Source organism: Ziziphus jujuba, chromosome 11 (genome assembly GCF_031755915.1).
Source record: "Ziziphus jujuba cultivar Dongzao chromosome 11, ASM3175591v1".
NCBI classification, from domain to species: domain Eukaryota; kingdom Viridiplantae; phylum Streptophyta; class Magnoliopsida; order Rosales; family Rhamnaceae; genus Ziziphus; species Ziziphus jujuba.
Window position 1 is genome coordinate 1,928,635 of NC_083389.1, and position 22,561 is coordinate 1,951,195.

Consider the following 22,561-nt stretch of genomic DNA (forward strand, 5'->3'; position numbering starts at 1 on the left):
GGAAGCATACCTATTCTACACTCGATAAGTACCAATATGCAATGGTAAGAGGTTGATACCTTTTATATGAGTGATTGCATTTATATTTTTTTTTCCATAATTCAAAGGACCTATTTGAAAGAATTTTCCTTTATTATTTTTGTCTTCCTTTTTTATAAACTTATTAGATCTATGGACAAAATAGGATAAAGAACAATATTATGAAGACAATAATACATTGTTACTCTTCAACATCAAGTGAACTATAGTAATTAATTTTTATTTCATTTAATGCCTATTGGTGTTCCAAAAGATCCTTTTTGAAACTTTGGAGAGGAAGATGCATCGTGGATTGACGCGTAGTGCGACTTGTCAGATATATTTGGTCATATGGTATTTCTCCGTTCTCTTACACGATCGAGATATCCTCTCTTTCGCCCTAGAAAGGTTGATTGAATCATTAAAAAATTGGAGCGTAAAATACAATGAAGTGCAATTCAATCTATTTTTTAACGGGGTATACAGATTAATATTCTTAATTATAATAATTTATAATTTATGGTTGGCTTGGTTAGACCAAAAAAATTAAATATAATATTAATATACAGGCTCCGTTTAAAAAAAAAAAAGGGTAATATATCCATGATTACCACTTATATCATATTCTATTTATAAAGATTTTCCACTTATAATATATAATGATGATATATAATAATCTCAAATTGTTAATCAATCGAGTAAGGTGAAGAATGGATTGAATATTTACTATTTGGCGGGAGACATGGAATTAAAAAAAAAAAGGTAGTCGTAGCAAAAGGACGTGGTATTGGGGTATTTGTCCTATATGTGCAAATCCAAATCGGGCAGATCTTTACTTGGAGTAGAGCCTAAACCTAAAAAAAGTTGAAGAAGACCTTTTAGGAGCAAGAGAATTACATCGTGATTTGGATTGGATCCCGATGAAACAATGCATCAATGAGAAGTTAGTCCGATAAGTTTAGTGAATTTTTTTTATTTATTTATAGGCTTTTAATTTATATATAAATTAAAACAGGCCAAACTTCATCTTTCTTGAAAGATGAAAGAAAAAGCCCCTCTTTGTTACAAATTAAAAAGAGCCTGCTATGAATATAAAAAAAGAAAGAAAGCTGGAATCTACACATTGATTCTTTTTTTTTTTTCGCAATTTGTGTTGAACCGTATGCATCGAAAGGTGCATGTACGGTTCATAAGGGATACAATTTTATCCCAATCAACCGACTTTATAGAGAAAGATCACTTTTTTTAGGCCAACCAGTTGATAACGAGATCTCGAATCAACTTATTAGTCTTATGGTATATCTCAGTATAGAGGACGATACCAAATATCTGTATTTGTTCATAAACTCTCCTGGCGGATGGCTAATATCCAGAGTATCTATTTATGGTACTAAGCAATTTGTTCGACCAGATATATAGACAGTATGCATGGGATTAGCCGCTTCAATGGCATTTTTTATTCTAGTCGGGGGAGAAATTACCAAACGTCTAGCATTCCCTCATGCTTTGTGCCAATGAGCTTTTTGTTGGATTTGAGTGAAGACCATGCCTTCGTGCAATAGGAAATATAAGTATTAAGTAATAATAGCATGGCACTTCAAATTCAATATAAAAACAAAAGATTTTCAAAATACTTACATTATCTATCGAAAGAGTAGTATGAGATAAAGAAAGGGTATCTCCAATTTTATCTTATCTATTAGAAGATCTATTTCAGCGTCACAAACTTTTTTGTTTTCACACCGAAGATAACAATATTTATGTTATGAAGAATACGAAAAAAAAAAAAAAGTTAAAAAAAAATCTTATTTATTTGTATTGAAAAAAAAGAAAAAGAAACTGTGAGATTGCTAAATAACAGACGAAATAATAAAGCAACGGAGCCATCATAGTATTTTTTAACTCCTCAAAAAAGAAGGGTGGTTAGTGGATTGACCTATGTAAATTTGACAGACTCCAAAAGATAAAAAAAATAAGGATATAACAAGAAGTCTATAATATAAGAGTCTATAGACTAATATATATATTTTTAATATATTTAATACATATTAAAAAAATATTTAATATATATTAAATAAATAAATAAATATTATAAGCCTGTAAAGTATATAATAAACTAGAATATACTAAGTATGTATACAACATAATTAATGTAAATCAAAAGTGTAAATATGTAAATAAAATAAGTAAATAAATGGGCTTATTCATCTTTCTACGTGAAATATATGTATGATAATTCACTTTTTTATTATGTTCTTTATTTATTTTTATATCTCTTCATTTTTGTTTTTCCCTTCGCAAAAAAATTCATTATAATATGATTCGACAAAAGATATCCTTAGTAAAATTGGGGATTCTTGAGGGATATAGAAAGATGCAAGACCCCCTTGCCCAATTTCATGGACGAAAGAAACAGAATTTGCTCTTTTTATTTTGTTTGATAGAGATTTCCTGACTTGATTGTTGAAGTGTGGCAATTTTGCCACTTGATGGTGCATGTCACCGGCTAGCATGCACACCTTGGTATCAAATCCTTTCCTTTTATGAGTTTATATTTTTTTGTATGTTTTTAATTGATTCAAGGTATATTTTGATAATGTTTTGTGCCTAAGTTATGTATGCAAAATTATAGGCAAAATTATGCACAAAATAGTAGGAATGTTATGCTTGAAGTGCCTATGGTGCTGGATTCATAATTTCCAGCAACATAGTTCCACTATTTATCTTATATCTCAGGTTGTAAATGGAGTTTTGGGCTGAAATTTTGAGGGATGTCTACAGACATATATACAAGACTATGGTTCAAATTTCAGGGCCAAATGACATGGGAAAGTCCATTGTCTATTCCAAACAGATTGCTGTATCTGATGGGCCCAGTATGCAGAGTATGGGTCAGTTTTGGAGCTGTTTGGCCCATGATCCGGTTCCAGAACTTTCCTAGCTCTTGGAACAATATTTATTGATGACCAAGGATGCTTCAAACCAAGTTTCATAAGCAGATACAAAGGGGAACTAAGTAGGTGAAGCTAGTTTGGTTGTTTACCCAAACTAATTAAACAATAGGAACTTAGTTCAAACCATGTGCCACTTTTTACTATATTTGGAATAGACATGTTGCAGCTGGTTTTTGACTCTTTTGTGTATGAAAAGTTAGGTGTTGACCATTTTACTTTTTAAATTTCAAATACTTTACTCATTTTGTAAGCTCACATGCTTGGCATGTGTGAACTAGTTGTAATTTCAAGCTTATATTGTAAAATGAATGAAATGGCTACACATTTAAGCCTCATTTTTCAAAAGCAACGTGGTCCCCTTCTTCTTATCTCTTCTTCAACACCTTAGAACACTCTAGGAACCCTAAAAACCAGAAAACACCATAACCAAAACCTAAAAACACAACTCACACACAATCATTCCCAAGAGCATCACCAAAAGCTTGCTTGTTGCTAACACTTCAAGCTAGCTTGCTCTTGGTCATAACCTTCTCACCCCAGCAAAGTGGTATCAGAGCAAGGCACATTTTTGTGAGATTTGTGAGGTTTTTAGGCTGGTTCGTTCCTTGAGAGTGAAGAGATACTTGAAAGCACAAATATATTTTCATATTCCTTCATACTAGAAAGCAACATTCACATGGCTTCTTCAAGTTTTTCAACTCCTTCTCCTCCTATCTTCAATGGGGAGAACTACAACATTTGGAGTATCAAGATGCAAGCCTACTTGAAGGCTTATGGTCTTTGGGAGGTCACCATAAATCCCCAAGAACCCGAGCCTTTGAGACAAGGGGCAACGGTCAACCAAATCAAGCACCATGAGGAGGAATTGGCTAAAGGTTTCAAGGCTCTCACCGCCATTCATTCTTGTATTAGTGATACCATTTTCTCAAGGATAATGGCATGTGAGAGTGCCAAAGAAGCTTGGGACAAACTTCAAGATTTGTTCCAAGGGAGTGCAAGGACAAGGCAAATGCAAATCCTTAACCTAAGGAGGGAGTTTGAGACCATCAAGATGAAAGACAAAGAAACGGTTAAGGAGTTCACCACAAGGCTTCTTAATGTGGTGAATCAAATTAGGGTGCTAGGTGAAAGATTAAGTGACCAAAGGATTGTGGAGAAGGTTTTGGTCTCCTTGCCCGAGAGGTTTGAAGCTAAGATATCTTCATTGGAGGAGTCAAGGAACCTAAATGAAATTTCCTTGACCGAGTTGGTGAATGCCTTGCAAGCTACGGAGCAAAGGAGGAGGATTAGACATGAAGAATCAATGGAGGCTGCATTTGTGTCTAAACAACATCAAAAGACACAAAATCAAAAGAAGAACAAGCTTAAGGTCATAAAGGAGAAAGGTGAAACTAGCAAACCCGAGAGGAAGTCCTATGAACCTTGTCACCATTGCAAGAAGAAAGGTCATCATCCAAGAAGGTGTTGGTGGAGGCCGGATGCATTTTGCCATAAATGCCAACAAAAGGGTCATGTGGAGAGAGTATGCAAGGCAAACAAGAAAGATAAGCAACAAGCAAATGTTGCTAAAGATAATGCAAGTGATAGTGAATACGAAGAGTTGTTTGTTGCTACTTGTTTTAGTAGCATCAAGAATGATGAAGGATGGATCATTGATAGTGGAGCAACACACCATATGTCTCACAAGCATGAGTGGTTCACAAACTTGGATAGGAGCAGCCACAACAAAGTTAAAATTGGAAATGGAGCCTTGATGGAAGTGAAAGGCAAAGGAGATGTGGTGATACACACCACCAAAGGTATCAAAACTATCCATGATGTTCTCTATGTACCTTCTTTATGTGAGAACTTACTTAGTGTAGGTCAAATGCTTGAGAACAAATATGCATTACACTTCTCAAACATGACATGCACTATAGTTGATCCACATGGAAATGAATTAATGTGTGTTGGAATGAAGAACAAGAATTTTAGGTTGAATATGGATGATAATGGTGCATCGGTTGCATTGAACACCAAAGTTGAGAACACCTTTCATCTTTGGCATAAAAGACTAGGCCATGCTAGCTTTAAGTCATTGGTAGGCACACATGAACTTGTTAGAGACATGCTATTGGTGGAGAAGCAAGAACGTGTGTGTGAAGTGTGTCAAAAAGGAAAGCATACTAGGCTAGCATTTCAATCTTGTTCTTGGAGATCAAAGGAGAAGCTAGGACTTATACATTCGGATATTTGTGGTCCTATGAGTGTTCCATCCTTAAATGGCAGCAAGTATTTCATAACTTTCATTGATGATTACTCAAGAATGTGTTGGGTGTATTTCCTTGAAAGAAAATCACAAGCTTTGGAGAAGTTTGTAGAATTTATGAAGTTAGTGCAAAATCAATCCGGTTGCACTATAAAGGTGTTAAGGACGGACAATGGTGGGGAATACACAAGTGAGGCTTTCAAACAACTTTGTAAGGATCATGGTATAGTTCATCAATTCACTACATCATGGCTAGATGTTTGTTGTTTGAAAGTGGCTTGCCAAAGAAGTTTTGGGCCGAAGGAGTTAATACATCCATCTACATCCAAAATAGGCTTTACTCCAAGTCTTTGAGGAGTAAAACCCCATTTGAGCTTTGGTTTGGATATAAGCCTTCTCTTGATCATCTAAGGGTATTTGGAAGCATTTGTTACATCCTAGTACCACAAGAGAAGAGAGGAAAGCTTGATGAAAGGTCACAAGTTGGTGTTTTGGTTGGCTATAGTGATGTGACCAAGGGATATAGAGTGTATAACTTGGAAACCAAGAAACTTGTGATAAGTAGAGATTTGAAAGTTGATGAGGAAGCTAAATGGGTTTGTAGTAAGGAGGAGTTGGCTAGTATGGATGAAGACAATCGGCTTGAAGCTCATGATAATGATGAGGAACAAGGAAATGATGAAGGTGCTGCCCATGATGATGAATATGATGAGAATGAGCTAGAAATCTCCATAGGGGCTGATTTGGAGATTGGTGATGGTGTGAGCGGCACAAGACCTCTTAATGAGATTTATGAAAGGTGTAATGTGGCATTGAGTGATCCAATCAATGTCCATGAGGCTATGGTAAGAAAAGAGTGGAGACAAGCCATGCAAGATGAAATTGATGTGATAAACAAGAATGACACTTGGAGCTTGGTAACAAAACCGAAGGGAAAGAATGCTATTGGGGTGAAGTGGATCTTTAGGACCAAGTACAATCTGGATGGGTCCATAAATAAGCACAAGGCAAGGCTTGTTGTCAAAGGATATGCACAACAAGCCGGTGTGGATTATGGAGAGACTTTTGCACCGGTTGCAAGGATGGAAACCATAAGACTTCTTCTTGCAATTTCGGCACAAAAGTCTTGGAAAGTATATCACCTTGATGTGAAGTCAGCCTTCTTGAATGGAATATTAAAGGAGGAGGTCTATGTTGTGCAACCCGAAGGTTTTGTGAAGAAAGGAAGTGAAGAGAAGGTATACAAGCTACACAAGGCCTTGTATGGCCTTAAACAAGCTCCTAGGGCATGGTATGCCAAGATAGATGGTTTTTTGACAAAGCATGGATTTAGGAGGAGTCCTAATGAGCCTACATTGTATATTAGGACTCATGGTTGCATGGTGTTGGTTTCTCTTTATGTTGATGACCTTCTAGTGACCGGTGGTAATGAGAAAGAAGTGAGCAACTTCAAAGGTGAGCTAGAATTGAACTTTGAGATGTCTAGCCTTGGAGAGATGAAATACTTTCTTGGAATTGAAGTTGTCCAATCATCCAAGGGCATCTTCATATCTCAAGAAAGCTATGTGAAGGAGTTGCTCAAGAAGTTTGACATGGAGGATTGTAATAGTGTTGCCACACCTATGAATGAAGGCACCAAGTTGGTGAAGGATGATGATTCTCCAAAGGTAAATCCTTCCATCTATAGAAGTTTAATTGGTAGCCTTTTATGTGTATGCTCTACTAGACCGGATATCATGTTTAGTGTGGCTGTTTTGTCAAGATTTATGCATAGTCCATCACAAAATCATCTTAGTTGTGCAAAAAGAATCCTAAGGTATTTGAAAGTTACTAGTGATTTTGGTATATGGTACAAGGATGGCATGAATGAAGCTTTGCCTGGTTATAGTGATAGTGATTGGGCTGGTTCTTTGGATGATAGCAAGAGCACATCGGGCTACATTTACACTCTTGGAAATGGTCCTTTCTCATGGAATTCCAAGAAGAAACAAACCGTTGCACAAAGCACTGCGGAAGCCGAGTACATTGCTTGCTCAAGTTGTGCTAATGAAGGTGTTTGGCTTAGGAAATTATTGGAGGACTTGAGCTTGAAGCAAGAGGAAGCCACGGTAATATTATGTGACAATACTTCAGCAATAGCAATTGCACAAAATCCAGTCCAACATGGGAGGACCAAGCATATACCGGTCAAGTATCATTCCTTAAGGGAATTTGAAGGACGTGGTGAATTGAAGTTGGAGTATGTGACTTCCGAGGAGAACTTGGTGGATATCTTCACCAAGCCATTGGGAAAGAAGAGATTTGAGATATTGAGAGGACTTCTCAATGTCTCATACAAAATTGCCAAGGAGGAGTGTTGAAGTGTGGCAATTTTGCCACTTGATGGTGCATGTCACCGGCTAGCATGCACACCTTGGTATCAAATCCTTTCCTTTTATGAGTTTATATTTTTTGGTATGTTTTTAATTGATTCAAGGTATATTTTGATAATGTTTTGTGCCTAAGTTATGTATGCAAAATTATAGGCAAAATTATGCACAAAAGAGTAGGAATGTTATGCTTGAAGTGCCTATGGTGCTGGATTCATAATTTCCAGCAACATAGTTCCACTATTTATCTTATATCTCAGGTTGCAAATGGAGTTTTGGGCTGAAATTTTGAGGGATGTCTACAGACATATATACAAGACTATGGTTCACATTTCAGGTCCAAATGACATGGGAAAGTCCATTTTCTATTCCAAACAGATTGCTGTATCTGATGGGCCCAGTATGCAGAGTATGGGTCAGTTTTGGAGCTGTTTGGCCCATGATCCGGTTCCCGAACTTTCCTAGCTCTTGGAACAATATTTATTGATGACCAAGGATGCTTCAAACCAAGTTTCATAAGCAGATACAAAGGGGAACTAAGTAGGTGAAGCTAGTTTGGTTGTTTACCCAAACTAGTTAAACAATAGGAACTTAGTTCAAACCATGTGCCACTTTTGACTATATTTGGAATAGACATGTTGCAGCTGGTTTTTGACTCTTTTGTGTATGAAAATTTAGGTGTTGACCATTTTACTTTTTAAATTTCAAATACTTTCCTCATTTTGTAAGCTCACATGCTTGGCATGTGTGAACTAGTTGTAATTTCAAGCTTATATTGTAAAATGAATGAAATGGCTACACATTTAAGCCTCATTTTTCAAAAGCAACGTGGTCCCCTTCTTCTTATCTCTTCTTCAACACCTTAGAACACTCTAGGAACCCTAAAAACCAGAAAACACCATAACCAAAACCTAGAAACACAACTCACACACAACCATTCCCAAGAGCATCACCAAAAGCTTGCTTGTTGCTAACACTTCAAGCTAGCTTGCTCTTGGTCATAACCTTCTCACCCCAACATTGATCAGTAATCAGGGCTATCAATAAAAAAAAGTATCCACATAATTATTTTTCCAATTTAATCTTATGTTACCAAAGAAAAATCCAATCTTGGAATTTTGACTTTACTTCCTATAAACTAAATAACTAATTGGTTACCACAAAACAAGTAATATATTTAAAACAAGTAATAAATTTTTGAATTTATTAAATTAAATAATTTATTAAATATTAAATTAAGGATAAGGATATATGGCTCTCCTTAATTTTATTTTTGATTTCACTTTTTGATTCAAAAGAAACAAAGCATGGAGCTGAAATAACTCACTCAGAATGCCTTTGAAAGGATTACGTGGTACGATTGGAGCCTTTATGGAATAAATAGTTAGCCGCTTGTGCACCCTCGGGTACTGTCTTATTCAATGTTTGTTCAATTACTCTTTTACCCGCAAAGGCAACGTAGGCATTTGGTTCGTCAATAATGATATCTCCAAACATACCAAAACTAGCTGTCACCCCACCCGTAGTAGGAGATGAAAGGAATGACACATAGAATAACTTATTATTTGATTGATAATAATATAATGCAGTGGATATTTTAGCCATTTGCATCAACCTCAAACTTCCTTCTTGCATACGTGCTCCTTCTGAAGCACACAATAGAATAAGAGGTAAAAAATTATTGGTAGCATGTTCGATCAAACGTGTGATTTTCTCACCCACTACCGATCCCATACTACCCCTCATAAACTGAAAATCCATAATCTCGATTGCTACAGGAATACCATTTAGTCAACCTATGCCTATTTGAACAGCATAAGTTAATCCTGTCGTTTTTTGATTAAAATCAATACGATCTTTATAAGGTTCCTCCCGCGAATGAAACTTTTTGGGATCCCTAGAAACCATGCCTTCATCCAAAGGCTTCTAACCACTTGGATCAACCGAATTTTGATTCTATCTAAACTAGTCATGTTCAAATGAAGTCCACAATGTTCATAAATATTCATTTGAAATTTAAAAAATTTCTTATAATTTAATCCATAACAATTTTTGCATTGCACCCACAAATATTTGTATTTTTTAGTTATCTCTAAATCACTTTTTCTATTTCTTATTTGTATTTGATTTAGAGAAAATGCTAAATCATTTTTTCCTTCTCTTATTTCAGCTAGAGCTTTCTTTAATTTGTTTTCTATTAAAATTTTATTTAATTTTAATTTGTTTTCTTTTAGTTGAGTTAGAGCTCTCTCTAAATCCCTTTCTGTTTTTCTTATTTCAGTTAGAGCTCTCTCGAACTCTCATTTTCTTAGAGTTTTTGCATTATCATTTGTACTAGTTCGTATACTGGAACTCTCGCTTTTACTACTCTTATTGCTTTCGCTGTGAATGTAACTATCATTGGAATTTACAGCACTACTTAAAATATAACAATCAGTACTGATTTGAGAATGAAGATAACTGTCAATGCAACTAGTAATGTGATTATTCAAACTACATTTAGTATCATACATGTAACAATAATAATGAGGATTGTCACTCTTAGATACACTATTTGGATAATTAGAATTTTGATAACTATACAAAGAATTTTTGGGTGCACTTAGAAAAGAACGATCGGTGTCAGTCTCAAAAATTCAATTTTCAATATCAAAATATATGGAGTAATGGTCCCTATTACTATCCCGAAAGAAAAAAAGTTTGATTAGATAACAAATTTCAAATGTACCTCCTAACACCAACTAAATGATCAACATTACTGTACCTATAATTATTACTCTCAATCCCATTAGGGATTTTTTTATTCATATGATTTATAATCGGATCTTTATTTACACTGGTGTCTTCATTTTCAATAGGACCACCAAAACTATCCATTGATTTACTTAACCCACACCTGTACTCTAACCCCTTCCTAAACAACATCAAATCAAACTGATATTTTTCCATAGAGCTTTCTTGCCCCTATTTACATGAAAATATGATAGATGAATAGTCATTTGATAAAAATCATTTGAATATTCCGATTAGAATTTATAATCAAATAACACCTAGTAGAAGGACCCAATCTTGCATGAAATAAATACCGTAGCTTTGATCTTTTTAAATAAAATCATCACCTAGTAAATCAACAAAGCCTAAAGTGATGTCTCTTTCCCCTTCAAGTTTACCTACTATAGTACCAGCATGAATATATATGATCTCCACCAAATAGACATAATGCTTTAGCTAGTACATGAAAGTGCATACCATGATTTTTCCATCTATCAATAACTGCATGCATTGCACGGTGGATGTCAAGAAGTAGACCATTATCTCGGCAATAATGAGCCAAGCTAGTATTTGCAGTGAATCCCCCTGTTAAGTAATTGTGCATTATAATAGGAACTCCCAATTCTCTGGCAAATACAATCATTTTAATCATTTCTTTTCATGTGCCTGCAGTAGCATTCAAGTAATGCACTTTGCTTTCACCAGTTTCAGCCTGTGCTTTATAAATGGCTTCAGCACAAAATAAGAAACGGTCTCTCCAATGCATAAATGGTTGGGAATTCAAGTTCTCATCATCTTTGGTAAAATCAAGTCCACCGCGAAGACATTCATAAACTGCTCTGCCATAATTCTTAGCAGATAACCCCAATTTAGGTTTAATAGTACATCCCAATAGGGGGCAGCCATACTTATTCAATTTATCTTTTTCAACCTATATGCCATGAGGCGGTCATTGGAAATTTTTAGTATAAGAAGGAGGGATTGGCAAATCCTCCAAATGTAGAGTGCGTAGGGCCTTGAACCCAAAAACATTATCCACAACGGAAGTAAACATGTTAGTAATAGAACCTTCTTCAAAAAGGTCTAAGGGGTAAGCTACATAAGCAATATATTGATTTTCATCTCCAACAGCAGGCTCAAGGCCGTAGCATGAACCTTTGTAGCGATCAAGACTAGTAAGCCCGTCAGTCGATAGAGTTGACCATGTACCAATAGAAGATTCAGTAGCTACTGCAGCCCCTGCTTCCTTAAGTGGAACTCCAGGTTAAGGAGTTACTTGAAACGCTGCTAAGATATCAGTATCTTTGGTTTCATAGTCAGAAGTGTAATAAGTCAATTTATAATCTTTAACACCGACTTTGAATCCAACACTTACTTTAGTCTCTGTTTATGGTGACATAAGTCGTTCCTTACAACTCATGAATTAAGAATTCTCGCAATACGAAGGTCTATTCGACATGAATTAGGAGTTAATGAAACTTTCAATAAGAATCTTTCACAAATTTATCAACTAATCAGAACGATTCATTATTAGACTGTGGTATTTAATTCGCCAAATACATCATTATTGTATACTCTTTCATATGTATGGCGCAACCCACTATTTGTTTTTCTAAGTTTCTAATCTTTTATCTTTTTTTAATCGAAATATCTAAGAAATTCACTCTTGACAGTAATATATGTTGTATATGTAAATCCTAGATGTAAAAGTATGTAGAATTCATTCATGAATATAAATAAAGGGTATAGGTATAAAAAAGAAATATAATATTAATATAACAAATAATATAATAAATAATAGGCTAGGCATAAATTAATATGTTGAAATAGGAAATAGGACATGAAACAAGGGCCGATGAGATAGAAAAAAGGAATCATAAATAGAATAGAGTCCGGGCTCGAATTCCATAGATAATATGGTTCATATTGTTTGTAATGATAGGCAAATGAAAGACTTTCTGAAGATTTTTATTCATATACTTGATATTTTGAAAATGGATTTTGGTTGAACTTGAAAAATCACTCATTGAAATTGAATAAGTAAACAATTAGATTGCAATCGGTTGGACGGCCCCAACAAAGTCAAGTGAACATTTATTTTTTATTTCAATAATTTTCGCAAAAAATTTCAACATCTTTTTATTTTATTATGAGAATCAATGCTACTACTTCTGGTCTTGGGGTTCCCATAGTTGAAAAAAACAACCTGGGGCGTATTGCTCAAATCATTGGTCCAGTATTGGATGTAGCTTTTCCACCGGGCAAGATGCCTAATATTTACAATGCTCTAGTAGTTAAAGGCTAAGATATTATTGGTCAAAAAATTAATGTGACTTGTGAAGTACAGTAATTATTAGGAAATATTCGAGTTAGAGCAGTAGCTATGAGTGCTATAGACGATCTAACGAGAATAATGGAAGTGACTGACACAAGAGCTCCTCTAAGTGTTCTAGTTGGTGGAGCGACGCTAGGGTGAATTTTCAACTTGCTTGGGGTGCCTGTTGATAATTTAGTCCTATAGATACTCGCACAACATCTCCTATTCATAGATCTGTGCCTGCCTTTATATAGTTAGATACAAAATTATCAAATTTTGAGACAAGAATTAAAGTAGTAGATCTTTTAGCCCCTTATCGCCATGGAGGAAAAATAGGACTATTCGGGGGAGCAAAAGTGGGCAAAATAGTACTCATTATGGAATTGATCAACATTGCCAAAGGTCATGGGGGCATATTCGTATTTGGCGGAGTAGGTGAACGTACTCGTGAAGGCAATGAGCTTTACATGGAAATGAAAGAATCTGGAGTAATTAATGAAAAAAATATTTCAAAATCAAAAGTAGCTCTAGTCTACAATCAAATGAATGAACTACCGAAAGCTCGTATGGGAGTTGGTTTAACTGCCCTAATTAGGTAGAATATTTTTGAGATGTTAATGAACAAGACATACTTCTATTTATTGACAATATCTTTCATTTTGTCCAAGCGAGATCTGAAGTATTAGCCTTGCTGGGTATAATGCCCTCCGATGTGGGATATCAACCCACTCTTAGTACCGAAATGGGTTCTTTACAAGAAAGAATTACTTCTACCAAAGAGGGGTCTATAACTTCCATTCAAGCAGTTTATGTACCCATGGACAATTTGACCGATCCTGCTCCAACCACAACATTTGCACATTTAGATGCTACTACCATGCTATTAAAAGGATTGGCTGCAAAGGTATCTATCTAGTAGTAGATCCTTTAGATTCAATGTCAACTATGCTCCAACGTCGGATCGTTGGTGAAGAACATTATAAAACTATGCAAAGAGTTAAACAAACTTTACAACATTACGAAGAACTTCAGGACATTATAGTTATCCTTGGGTTGGATGAATTATTCGAAGAAGATCGCTTAACCATAGCAAGAGCACAAAAAATTGAGCGTTTCCTATCACAACCCTTTTTCGTAGGAAAAGTATTTAACGATTCATCTGGGAAATATGTTGGTCTAGTAGAAACAATTAGAGGATTTAAATTAATCCTTTCTGGCGAATTAGATGGTCTCCCTGAACAGGCTTTTTATTTGGAAAGTGATATCGATGAAGCTACTGCAAAGGCTATGAACTTAGAAATGGAGAGCAAATTGAAAAAATGACCTTAAATCTTTGTGTACTGACCCCGAAATGAATTATTTGGGCTTTGAAAGTGAAAGAAACATTTTATCTACTAATAGTCGATAAATCGGCGTATTGCCAAACCACGCGCTTATTGCTACAACTGTAGATATCGATATTTTGAGAATACGGCTTAATGACCAATGGTTAGTGTTGGCTTTGATGGGTGGTTTTGCTAGAATAGGCAATAATGAGATCACTGTTATAGTAAATGATGAGGAGACGGGCAGTGACATTGATCCACAATAAGCTCAACAAACAGTTGAAATAGCATAAGCTAACTGGAGTAAAGCTGAAGGCAAGAAACTAACAATTGAAGCAAATCTCACTCTCAGACGAGCTAGGACATTATGAGAGGCTATCAATGTGATATCATAACTAGGTGGTGGGTCCGAATAAGCAAAATAAGGTGTATAAAATGCATTAAGGACTATTCATGCTGGTATCAAACAAGTTCTACCTACCATTGGATTTGAACCAATGATTCCCGCCGTATGAAAGCAATACTATAACCACTGAGTTAAGTAGGTCATCTATCATCACAAAGAGAAAAAAGTGTGACCTATCATATTGATAGATTATAAATGGAATATTGTTTATAAGCAATACCAATCAAACAAATCAAAGAGATATGATGTTGGATCATGTAATATTCATCTTGACAAGAAATTTGATACGAACCTAGGATGACCTGGGCCTAAACCCCGTATTATAATAGCTCGGATTTAGTTATGTTCAAGTTCTAATGGTCACCTTGACCCCTAACCAACCTGTGATTAGAAACCTTGGTATGATGAAGATGCCACAATAGATGCTGGATATCCTATTGATAAGTCAAACTAAAACATTCATTCACTAATGATGTTTTAGGTACTCAAAACAACAAAGAGAAATTTAATCTCACAAAATAAATTCTAATATTATTAATGGTGTGCTCCTCCTAAAAAAAAAAGCCCTTTTATAGACTAAAAGAAAACAAAATAAAACCCTAAAAATAAAAGGGAAAACCAGCCAATAGGATTAGGAAACTAGCATGGCCGAATTTTCTCTCTCCTTTTCTATACTAATTTTAATTAATTAATTCATTTATTTTGAATTATGAATTAATTAATTTACAATGAGAATAATAAACTAGTAACTTTTCTAAACTTATTTGTCCAGCAAATAAATAAATAAAAACCAAAAGTAAAGGTAATTTCCTAAAACAAAAGCCAACTCAGCAAAATACAGTAAAGCCAACAGGTCATACAGCAAAACCGGCCAAATTGTCAAGTTGTGCGCACAACCCCTTTTTGGATGCCTTTGAACCTGCCTTGATTTGATTCCATGACCTCTTAGACATATGTATTGAATCCATGAAGCATGGAACTATTTCATGCTGCTCAGACTCCATAAATGCACCAAAACTGCTACCCAAGTCCGTATCAGCTTCCACCACTTGTATGCTCAAAACAGGTCTTGGATATTCGGGTATGGATAAGCCCTCTTAAGTATGAATTACTCCTTGGAAAAAGGCAGCAAGTTTTTTCCTAAACCTCTTAGCTTGAACCCTAGTGATCAGCCCAGTCTTCATCCGTATCGGGTCAGCACCCCAGCGGGTTGTCAGTTATGTGGGCACAGGCAGATTCGCATCATTCTCCTCCTCTTGAAAAGGATTTGCCTTCAAATCAAAATCATCTCCTACAAGAAAAGGAGACAAATGTAGCACTAACATTATATTCACCCGGCAAATCAAGTTTGTAAGCATTGTCATTTATTCGCTCTGAAACTTGAAAAGGTCCATCTCCAAGCGGCATAAGCCTGGACTTCCTTTGCTCGGGAAACCTCTCCTTTCTTAGGTGCAACCAAACCCAATCTCCAAGTTCAAAGACAATTTTTTTCAGCCTTGATTAGCATTCCTTGCATATTACTTAGTCCTCCTCTCAATTTTTGCCTTAGTCTTTTAATGAATCTGCTTCACAAAATCAGCTTTTTGTTTTCCATCTAAGTTAGCACATTCACTTAAAGGTAAATGTGTTAAATCTAATGGAGTCAAAGGATTAAACCCATAAACAATTTCAAAAGGAGTAAATTTAGTCACAGGATGCAAAGATCTATTATAAGCAAATTCAACATGTGGCAAACGTTCCTCCTAAGTTCTCAAATTTCTTCTAATTCATGCTCTTAACAATGAAGACAAAGTTATATTCACTACTTCGGTTTGTCCATTGGTTTGTGGATGACAAGTAGTTGAAAATAAAAGCTTAGTACCTAAATTAGCCTACAAAGTTTTCCAAAAATAAGTTAAGAACTTAGCATCCCTATTTGAAACAATAGTTCTAGGCATTTCATGCAATCTCACAATTTCTTTGAAAAATAAATTAGCGACATTAGATGCATCGTCAGTTTTATTACATATAATAAAATGTGTCATCTTAAAAAATCTATCCACAACAAAAAAAATTGAATCCTTACATGTCATTGACCTAGGCAAACCAAGAATAAAATCCATAGACAAATCTACCCAAGGATAAGAAAGAATCGGCAAAGGATGGCACAACCCATGCGGTTTCAATGTGGACTTGGTCTTTCAGCATTTCAAGCATCTTTCACATATTTTCTCAACATCCATCTTCATGTTAGGCCAATAAAAATGTTCTTAAAGTAAGGATAAAGTTTTAAAAACACCAAAATGACCCATTAAACCACCCCCATGACCTTCCCGACCTGTAACTCCCTAATGCTCTAATTAGGCACACAAAGTTTGTTTTCCCTAAGCAAATATCCTTTAAATATGTAAAATTTATTAAATCCATGTTTCAAACAGGATCTAAATATTTCTTCAAAGTCATTATCATGCTCATAAAGTTCCTTTAATTGTTCGAAACCAAGCAATCATCATCTAAAGTTGAAAAGAGAACATACATTCGGGATAATGCATCGGTAACCACATTTCCTTTACCTTTCTTGTAACAGATCACATATGGAAAGGTCTCAATAAATTCAATCCACTTGGCATGCCTTCGATTGAGCTTCCCTTGATGTTTAATATGCTTCAAAGATTCATGATCCGTATGAATCACAAATTCTTTTCGCATGAGATAATGCTGCCATGTTTCCAAAGCCATTTAATTTCTCACTAAAGTAGGCTATGGGCCTTCCTTCTTACATTAAAATAGCTCTAATACCTACACCTGATGCATCACACTCAATTTCAAAAGTTTTAGAAAAATTTGGCAAAACTAGTAAGGGTGCATTACATAATTTTTCTTTCAACAAATTAAAAGATTTTTCTTGTATTTCCCCCCATTTAAAGCCAACATTCTTCTTTACAACTTCATTCAAAGGTGATACGATGGTGCTAAAGTCCTTGGCAAATCTTCGATGGAAACTTGCCAAACCATGAAAGCTCCTCACTTGCATGATATATGTTGGTGTCGGCCACTCCTTGATTACTTGAACTTTAGATTGATCAACTTTTATTCCTGCAGCACTTACTACAAATCCTAGAAAAACAAGCTCATTTTGCAAAAGTCACACTTTTTCATATTAGCAAACAGCTTTTCTTTCCTAAGAATATTTAAAACTTGCCTAAGATATTCTACATTCTCATCTAAGTTTTGGCTATACACTAAAATATCATCAAAGTACATAACCACAAATTTACCAATAAATGAACACATAATATGATTCATAAGCCTCATGAAAGTACTAGGTACCTTAGTTAATCCAAAAGGCATGACTAACCATTCATATAGCCCATATTTAGTCTTAAATACGATCTTCCATTCATTGCCTTCTTTCATCCTAATTTGATGGTATCCACTCCTAAGATTAATTTTAGTAAACTTCCAAGCACTAAGCAATTCATCAAGCATGTCGTCTAATCTAGGAATTGGATGTCTTATTTGATGCTAATATTATTTATAGCCCTACAATCAACACATATTCTCTAAGAACCATCTTTTTCAGGCACTAATAAAACAGAAACAGCATATGGACTCACACTCTCACGAATGTACCCTTTATCAAGTAACTCACTTACCCACCTTTGTAGCTCCTTTGTTTCTTCGGGATTACTTCTATATGTAGGTCTATTTGGTATGGCAGCCCTAGGACAAAGTCAATTTGATGGTCAATCCCTCTAATAGGTGGTAATCCATTTGGAATTTCATCAGCAAAAACATCTCCAAACATCTCCGCTTTTGACTTTCTCATGGTTTTTCCATTCAATTTTTGTTTTAGAATGCTTACCTTGAACAGCAAACTCGGAGTTACCTTCTTGGATGGTTGTTGAGCCGTTGGTGCCATACTAGCTTTGTCCTTGAGTTTTTTGGCCTTCCTCCTTTGCTGTATTTGTAATTGGTCTCTATGCACTTCCTTGGGAGTCAATGGCTCTAGCTTGACCTTCTTACCTTTAAAACTAAAAACAATACAATTCTCTCGACCATAATGAATAGCATCTTTATCAAATTGCCATTATCTACCAAATAGAATATGTCCAGCATGTATAGGCACAACATCACACAAAACAACGTCCACATACTTATCTATGCTAAATTTTACCTTGGCTTTTTTATTCACTTTCATCTCACCACTATCATTAAGCCATTGTAACCTATAAGGTTTGAAGATGTTTAATTGTTACTAAGCCTAATTTATCAACCACAATGTTACTAATTACATTTGTACAACTTCCACTATCAATTATCATACTACAAAATTTACCTTAGATTTTACATCGGGTGTGGAAAATGTTTTCCCTTTGAACATGATCCTCATCCTTGTATACAGCAAGTACTCTCCTATAAACCAATTTTAATTCGGCATTGGGTGGAGTTTCTCGGCTTCATCTTCAAGTTCTTCCTCTCCTTGTTTGGTCTCACACTCACTTTCTTCACTTTCTGATTCTAGCTCACTATTACCCTTTAAAACCATCTATTCGGGAATTGGCTAGTGATGTTTCCTTGTCCCTGGTACTTAAAACAAATAATTTCTCTAGATCTTGAAGGTTTAGGATCAGATTTTACCTCATTCTTCAGTGCTTGGATAGAGTCAGTTCTAGCCTCTCTCTTCAGCCGATTTGAACTTTCTTCTCCAACTTTCGACTTTGGCTTATTTTCAAAGGCAGGATTGTTTCTCCAGCCACTTGGATTGGATCTTCCGCTATTTGAAACACCTCCAAACCATGAGCCTACACCCCTCCTGTTGAATTGATTCTCTAATTTAATAGCCACATGCAACATCTCATCCAATTCCACATATTGTTGCAATTCTAGTTGATTGGCTATCTCACGATTCAATCCACCAAGAAACCTTGCCATGCTTGCTTCTCTATCTTCATTCATGCTTAACCTCATCATAAGCATCTCCATCTCCTTGTAATAATCCTCCACGGACATACTTCCTTGAGATAAATATTGAAGACTTTGATGCAATAGCCTATGATAGTGTGATGGAACAAATTGCTTCCTCATGGCTCCTTTCATTTGTCGCCATGTAGTAATCAATTCGTCACCTACTTTCCTTCGGGTGTTTTGCTCATTAGTCCACCATTGGAGTGCATAATGTCCAAGCTCCATTGCTGCCAATTTAACTTTCTTGGCCTTCGAATAGTTGGGACAATAAAATATAATCTCCATTCGCTCCTCCCATTCCAGCTATGCCTCCAGGTCACTTTTTCCCATGAAAAGGTGGTATGTTTAACTTGATGTTGCCAAGATCATCATCTACCTCCTCTCTCCTATGCCTACCATGGCCTATCCACTTTTGGACAGCAAGCGCTGCATCCATTCCTTCTTTGAAATCATCTCCAAAATTTTCCTCTTCAAACTGCTCTCTAGGTCGTCCACGGCCTCCTCAACCTCGACCTCGACCCCCATGGAACTCTTGCCTCAAATTTGGTCCACCATGAAATATTTCTATTCTATCAATCCTTTGATTTATGTGGTCAAATTGAGCATTCATCTGTTGTAGTTGCTACAAAACAGCCCTCATGTCCGTTTGGCCACCACTCCCTGTAGCTCGGGAATTACCATGGAATCCGATGGATTCTTCTTCATTAATTCTTAGTGGTGGATCTCCTCTTCTTAAACTTGAATGCCATGTTAGTATAAATAATGCAAAATAAAATAAATTCTCACCAAAAATCACTCCCTCACGTGTTTCACACAATCAAGGTCTTGACACCGTGTGTTCACACTAGTTTTGGCTTTTACCCTCTTTTACACTCACACACTCTTGACTTTTTTCACTCAAAGAATTATCTCAAAGTTCTAATTAAATCACCCACAAAATAGTAATTAGATCACAACTTATGCAAAATAATGAACCAACCACTTATCTACGTTTACATAATCACAAACTTTAATTATATGAATACTAAAAAAACAGATGAAAATAGGTGACGTTTATAATAGAAAATGCGTCACTTAATATTTTATATGAAAAAAAAAATTTGAAACTCCTTAATTTAACAAACAAATTAGTTATTATTGCAAAAATAAGTTAAGTGGAAATTGCAAATCAAAAAATGGTAAACATTGCCTCGAAATTATTTTTTTTGTTTCAAGTACAGCATATTCGCTATTAAAATTTGCATGTCTATTAAAAATAATTTTTTTAAAATTAAGGTAATAGGCAACACATTCACATATAACCGCGTCGCCTGTACCTCCAATCATAATTTTTTTTTGGCTTTTTAATTAGTTCTTTATTGTTCATCAACAAATAAACACTAAAGATATTTTTTAAAAATGTGAAGGAAAAATACTAAGGTGGTTGTTTAATATCTTTGTTTTTCAAGTCAAGTTTATTTGCTTATACATTTGCAAGTCTCTTTCTTTTTTCATTTTCTTTTTACAAAAGAAGACAAACGACGCATTACCTTAAAAATGCATCGCCTGTTTTATGTGTCTTTTTTTTTTTTTTTGTGATTGTTCATCTTCAAATAAACATTTAAAATATTACTTAAAATGTTAAGAAAATTAATAAGCTGGTTATATTGCTTAAATATTTTTATTGCTCATTTGAAGTTGAAAAAATATCCTTTTTAAAGAAAAAAAATGAAAATACTATTTAAGATATTTGCAAGTTTAAACAGAAAATAATATGTACTTGGAAAAAAAAAATTATTTAATGAAATAAGAAAAATGAACAGGCGACACGAAAAGAAGTTGTTGCATCGCCTGTTCCTTTAAAAAACAAAGAATAGGTGATGCTAAACAAAGTAATTGCGCCGCCTATTCCCTTTTAAAAATAAAAAATAAAAATACAATTTAAGAGATTTGCAAGTTTAAATAGAAATAAACTGTACATGAAAAACAAAATAATTGAACAACCACCCCAGTTATATTGCTTAAATGTTTTCACAGATTATTTGAAGTTGAAAAGAAATACTATTTAGAGGAAAGGGCGACGCATTTTTCAACAAATGCATCGCCGTTTCTTTTTCTTTTTTTTCTTTTTTTTTATTTACACATGTACAAATCCATTAAAAAAATAAAATCAGATAGGTACATGCCAAGAATGAAACCCAAAACCTCACACTCTCAAGGAATCACCACACCACCAAACCAAATGACTTAGATATAATAATATAACAAGAAATAGCTAATATAGTATAAGGCAATGCATTCTTTTAAAAAAGAGTCGACAAGTAGAGGAAAAGGCGACGCATACCAAATGACTTAGATGTAATAATACAACAATAAATAGCTAATATAGTTTTAGGCAATGCATTGTTTTAAAAAAGAGTTACCAAATAAAGGACAAGGCAACACATCTGTTTCTTTTTTTAAATTTTTTTTTTATTAACACGTGTACAAACACATTAAAAATATATATATATATATATCAGATATGGCCATGCCAAGAATTGAACCTATAACCTCTTACACTCTCAAAGAATCACCACACCATGAGGCCAAATCACTAGGATGTTAAAATACAATAAGAAATAGCTAATATGGTTTTAGGCAATGCATTTTTTTGAAAAAAGAGTTGCCAAATAAAGAAATAGATGACACATTTTTTATGAAATGCCTCGCCTTTTCTTTTTTTTTTCAAGTTTTTTATTTATAGTGTACAAACCCGGCCATCAAAGAATTGAGCCAGGAACCTCTTACACTCTCAAGGAATCACCACACCACCAGATCAAATGACTTGGATGTAATAATGCAATAGGAAATAGGTAATATTGTTTTAGGCGATGCATTTATTGCACAAATGCATCGCCTTTTCTTCTTTTTTTCAATTTTTTTTATTTACGCATGTACAAATCCATTAAGAAAGTAAAATCAGGTAGGGCCATTCCAAGAATTAAACCCAAAACCTCTTACACTCTCAGGGAATCACCACACCACCAGACCAAATCGCTTAACTGTAATAATATGACAAGAAATAGCTAATATAGCTTAGGCGATGCATTGTTTTAAAAAATAGTTGCCAAGTAGAGGAAAAGGCGATGCATACCGAATGACTTTGATGTAGTAATACAACAAGAAATAGCTAATATAGTTTTAGTCGATTCACTATTTTGAAAAAGAGTCACCAAATAGAGGA

The 22,561-nt window shown here is 34.9% G+C and overlaps 3 pseudogenes; 1 reads left to right on the top strand and 2 right to left on the bottom strand.

The window, feature by feature from the left end:
• Positions 1 to 8,869: 8,869 nt before the first annotated feature.
• Positions 8,870 to 10,538, bottom strand: LOC132799848 (acetyl-coenzyme A carboxylase carboxyl transferase subunit beta, chloroplastic-like; annotated as a pseudogene).
• Positions 10,539 to 10,628: 90 nt separating this feature from the next.
• On the bottom strand, positions 10,629 to 11,781 carry LOC125419219 (ribulose bisphosphate carboxylase large chain-like; annotated as a pseudogene).
• A 963-nt stretch (positions 11,782 to 12,744) lies between these two features.
• On the top strand, positions 12,745 to 14,001 carry LOC132799898 (ATP synthase subunit beta, chloroplastic-like; annotated as a pseudogene).
• Positions 14,002 to 22,561: the final 8,560 nt, after the last annotated feature.